Source organism: Sinocyclocheilus rhinocerous, unplaced genomic scaffold, assembly GCF_001515625.1.
Source record: "Sinocyclocheilus rhinocerous isolate Xijiao unplaced genomic scaffold, SAMN03320098_v1.1 scaffold42, whole genome shotgun sequence".
Classification (NCBI taxonomy): domain Eukaryota; kingdom Metazoa; phylum Chordata; class Actinopteri; order Cypriniformes; family Cyprinidae; genus Sinocyclocheilus; species Sinocyclocheilus rhinocerous.
Window position 1 is genome coordinate 231,331 of NW_015627390.1, and position 6,000 is coordinate 237,330.

Consider the following 6,000-nt stretch of genomic DNA (forward strand, 5'->3'; position numbering starts at 1 on the left):
AGATGTGTCTGGTCTTATTGTGCTAGATTCTTTTCACAATGCGATCTTGATAAAAATATAATACAATTTAAAAAATTTTAATACAATAAAAAAATTGTATACAACATAAGATAACAAAATTAAATATAATTATATGAATAAAAAATGTAGAAATATTAATGGGAAAATTAATAAAAATTAAATAAAGCATAACATAATATATAAAACGTAATATAATTATAAACATTTGAAAATAAATAAATAAACAATGCTAAATATTATAATTATACAAAATTAAAAGTAAATGGAATGTATAAAAAATAATATATAATATAATACAATAAATAAAAAAAAAAAGATGTAAAACAAAATACAATATTAAACAAAATAAAAATTAAATTGAATAATAAATTAAAAACATAAAAATGTATAATACATTAATAAATGAAATAAATATTCAGAATCAGAATCTTTATTGTCATTATACAAAAAGTACAATGGAATTATGTGCAATCCTATTTCAGTGCAAAAAAACAATTATAATACATTTAAAATAAAAATATTAAAATAAAAAAATTAAACAATAAAAATTTGCATATAAATTAAAATATATAATTAATATAAAATATAATTATACGAAATAAAGGATAAAACAAAAATATAAAATGAAAAAAATAAACAATATAATATAATAAAATAATTATACATTTAAAAATAAAAAACCTAACAAACTATTCACTTGGTTCAAAACACTGACTATGAATAACAGTAACAGTACTGTTTGACTTAGCAAACACCACCAATCAATATTATAAAATATATTATGCAAGTTAACTGCGTTGGGAATTCTGATCCATGTTTTAAAAGGTCTAGTCTTCTAATATAACAAAAGTGATTAACTGAAATCCCAAAATAACCTTTACGAGAGTAGATTACAGCTATAATAACATTTTCAACAGCCAAATCCTCATCCGGATGGACTTCAATCTCCTAATGCACCGCTGAGGCTATAATGGAAGTCCTAGTTTTGCTCTTAGAGTCAGTGTCCGAAGGAATCGGGTTACCGTGATGCAGATGCCCTTGGTACAATATTAGAGTCATCCACCCACTCATGTGTGGAGCTGCAAGCACACAACACTTTTATAAATGTCATCCTATCCTCCCAGTAATGGAAATCAACTAAAATAAATAAATAAATGAAGGTAAATTATAATATAAATAAAATAAAACTAAAAATAATAAATATAAAAATAAATATTATAATATAAAAATAAAAATTAGTCAGTGTCCGAAGGAATCGGGTTACCGTGATGCAGATGCCCTTGGTACAATATTAGAGTCATCCACCCACTCATGTGTGGAGCTGCAAGCACACAACACTTTTATAAATGTCATCCTATCCTCCCAGTAATGGAAATCAATGCTCCTAGGCAGCCTTCTGCAGGGAGCCCGAAATACCCGCATATCTGATTCCTATCTAGTCTGCGTTTATCTGACCTGGAGTCAGACGAGACCCGTGGGTTATTGTTCGAGTGTGAGCGAGGGGACGGATGGCAGGCAGCTTTGCTTTCGCAGCGATAAAGGCACAACGTCCTTGAAACGTGGAAAGAAAACATCATGTGACACACATGGTATGCACTTAGGAAACAACAAGCGTGGCGACAGACATTTAAAACATGAAATAGGCCACTCTTCTAAAAAAAGACTTTGAAATTATCTGAGGTTCTCCATCAACTTAGCCTGTTTCTTTGAGAAAAAACCAAGACTAAGAACTAGTGATGCACGGAAATATTTTTATTCAGTCTAAAATGAAACTGAAACTAAAGTTTAATAATCAATTAAATAATCAAATTTACTTAATCAACACTCAAAAACTAAAAAAATTAAATTAAATTAATTGCACATAAGGCTGATTTTGTTGAAATATAGGCCTAAACATTAAAAGTAGCTGTAATAAAAACTTGTTTTCATGGCAGATTTATTCAAATATACATTATAAAATAATTGTATATGAAGAAATGGCTCAGTAAAAATATAAAAATCACAAATTTTCGTTGATGATTTTGGCCCTCCAAAACTATTTTGTCTAAAACTATTTTTTTTTTGGTCAAATATTTTCGGTTGCCAAAATCAATGTTACTTTAGTATCATCGAGATACTATAATAGTTTGTATTAATATTTTGAATTAGATTTTTATATATTTTATATATTTTCGGTTTTCATTTTAGTTTAAATTATTTAGTTTATTATTTTTTTTGTTTTTGTTTTTAATGTCTATATAGTTTCTATTAATTTTTATTTCAGTTTTAGTTATTTTAGTACATCAAGTTAAACTAAAAGAAAATGATAAATGTTGCCTTGGCAACTAGGTTGTTTTTTTAAATATTTTATTTCAAGCAACAACCTTTTTTTTTTTTTTATACTTTTAGATTTAGTGAACTATAATAATCCCTGGCTGACAATTGGGTGCATCACTACAAAGACCTGACCTAAAACTGATGTTGGAAGCATTATACACCACAAACAGCCCATCTAGACCTACAAAATACTTTAAAGAAGTTCTGGACAGAAGAGGCCAGGTCTACGCAGATTTTCCCCCTCCAATGCTGCACTTGTCTGGGCAAAGGTGCAAACTCCAGTAAATCCAGCAGAGATGTTTTATGAGAAGATTACAGCATTCTGAGCCATTACCGTAGGAGCTCTAGATGATGTGGGCATCGTTATTAGAAGTTACTGAGCTCATCCATAGAGAAAGTGAACCACACAGCACACATCAACGTGACCAGATCATGGAGGATTTGTGTCATAATTCAGGAGCATTCTGAAGAGAAATGAACGTGAAACAGAACGACACACCTTCAGTGACTCAGTGACATCAGCTCGAATTGGAAATGACAACCCACTCTTGGTTTAGCTAGAAGCAGGTGCAATGGGATAAAGAAACAATCGTATATCGTATGTGTACTTTGCACAGGGTGCAATTGTCTGTACACATAGAAATATCTAGACCACATAGATTTTCCAAAATTAAAACGGTATCTGAGAATTTAGAGGGGAAACAGCTGGCACTTCTAACATTAAAACTGTGATTGCAATTTAAAATTGGATTAAAAAACATTCCAGGTTTGCTGTGTTTATTTGTAGTGCTGCACAAAATAATACATTTAATAATAATTTGGCCAAAATAATAATAATAACAATAACAAATAATAATAATAACAATAATAATAATATAACAATATTACTCTACCAGCACTAAATAAAAATATAAAAATTACTAAAATATAAATTATATCATGCAATATTACACAGTAAAATAAAAAATAGCATTTAAAAATATATACAATTTTATTTTTACATAGCAACTCATAAATTACAATATAAAAATGTTATACTATAAAATTACAATGCTAAACGTACTGTAGTACTGCACAATTTGGCCAAGATTTATTTATAATAATGATAATAATAATAATAATAATACTAAAATTATAATAATAATCATATTATTATTATTTCTAATATTACTTTATTAACACTAAATACAAATATAAAATTACTCAAAATAAATATTGCTAAAAATACTAAAAATTTACTAAACAATAAATATTTCTCTGTAAAATGTATTTTCAAAATATAAATTTTATTTTTACATTACATCTCAGAAATTACAATATAAATATTTTTATATTACAAAATTTCAATATTAAACGTAATTAAACATTCCAGGTTTGCTGTGCTTATTTGTAGTACAGCAAAATAATATTTATTAGTACTTATTAGTACAAATTTAGTTCTATTGGAATTTATTAGTACTAAATAAAATGAAATATTTATTAGTACTAAATAAAATGAAATATTTATTAGTACTAAATAAAAATAAAAATTACTAAAAATGTTATTGTTATGTAATATTTCACTGTAAAATAAAAAAAGTACTTAAAAGTAATACAATAATTTTATTTTTATATTACAATACTAAACTTAATTTTCAAAGTTAAACTCCACCTTGATCATAATTTGATTAGACAGCTAAAAAAAATTTAATAAAAAATGCAAAAATCCAATTGTGATTGTCGCTTTGCACTTTACTAGACATAATTTTCACATCTGCTAACCAAGCATGACAAGTTAAGCAACACGGAAGTCAGAAACATGTTTTTCCATCTCTGAAAACCCAAACGACTCTTCATGCTGCTAAATCTAGCATTGCTCTCGCGTGTTGATTAACTCAGCTAAAGCTTTGATTTGCAAGCGCGGAAAGGGGAAGCTCAGACGCGCTGTTTATTTTCTGCCTGCAGATATTTGTTTCAGCCGGCCGGAGGGGAAGGGAAGCGACTGCATTCATCTGACGAACAAAGACAGGAAGGAAGCTTCTCTAAATTAAACCGCAAGTATCTCACAGGCTGGGAAACGGAAGGGGCCTCCAAACACTTCCATGAGAAACAGGAAAACGGCTATAATGCTGGAAAACCTGGAGCGAGTAGATCATGTGAATACTAATGTAAGTGTTTTAGGGCATTTCTGATGAATGACCAAACCTCTTTTCTGTGCCACTGCAACACTGAAGCAGCGATACCTCGGACAGAGAGATGGAGACGCAGCGGTTTAGTGCTGCAGGTTTAAACGGCAAGATAAGACGCTTAACAAACATCCTTTGTCAAAAATACTGCATTCCTCGCAGCATTTCATCCGTCTGATGTTTCATCAATAGAGGGCAGCACATGTTAACCTGGAAATGCCAAATAAAAGCCAATGGAAGATCTAAGAAACATACAACAAACCGAATATTTACTGCAAATAATAAAGAAATCATAAATGATTGAAAATTAATATCCAAATAAATTCTGCTTGATTGCAACATCCTTAACTGGAAATTGCATATATGCATATATACATATATATATATATATATATATATACATAATGCTCAATAATTTTAAAATACATATTTCATATTTTATATATATTATATATATATATATATATATATACACAAATATTTAGACTGCGTTTCTGATTAAATCAAGCAGTAATTGATGCCATAAAATCATGAGTATGTTTTGATTTAATGTTCAGAATCAATAGCTTACATGAAAAAATTAATCACAAACATGACACTTAAATAATTTTATATATACTGATTTATTCATTAATGTGTAATATGTTAGATTTTTAAAACAAATTATGAGCTCTAAAAGATTTTCAAAAGTTTTACAACTCTTGCTTTAGGACTATTTACAAATGTTAAATCTTAAAATAAAATGTTAAGGTGACCACTGCGTCTTTCTGGGGGGAAAAATGCAGTGATTGAATATGGTATTTAAATTTATTTTCAAATCTTCAGTGTACTGTCATTATAAAAGAACTTCATCATTGTTTATTTAATTCTAACAAATAAGTTCTTGTTAAAAACGAACCAAAACGAAAAATAATTAGCTTATAATTTCTGCACAGGAGAGACTTGCTGTTGTTTCCAAACAAAAGGAAATATATCGGTACCGGCATCAAGCTATCGGCCAAAATGAGTTGAAAAAACGTATATCGGCAAAAATCCAATATCGTGCATCTTTAATATTTAATTATACTAAATATTATTTATTAACCTATAATTCAGATACATATATACATGTATATATGTATCTGCACAGATGCGTAGCTTGTCAGTGATCTACAGCTCTGTGTATTAAATGGCGCTCCAAATGAAAGCACATGACGGACATTTACTACTAATCAAAGAACCGGCTTTACTGACGAGATTCGCATGATCGTCGCATGCGATTTATCATGCAGCCCTATATATATATATATATATAAATAAGAGGTGTCATCGTTAACGCGTTAATGCATGCGATTCATTTTACAATCCTTAACACGTTAAAATAATTTAATGCAATTAACGCAAAAATACTGAAGCACAATTTCCATTCTAACCCTTTAACCCAATTTTGCTACTCTGCTTGCGATTAGATCATTTTAAGCCGCTAAACTCCGGGAAAGTTTTCAGTCCAATGATCCAG

General features: G+C 28.9%; 1 protein-coding gene across 3 annotated transcripts in view; it reads right to left on the reverse strand.

The window, feature by feature from the left end:
• The window catches only part of LOC107727753 (adenomatous polyposis coli protein-like), a 43,687-nt gene that overhangs the window by 21,903 nt on the left and 15,784 nt on the right, over positions 1-6,000 (reverse strand). The window lies entirely within an intron of this gene.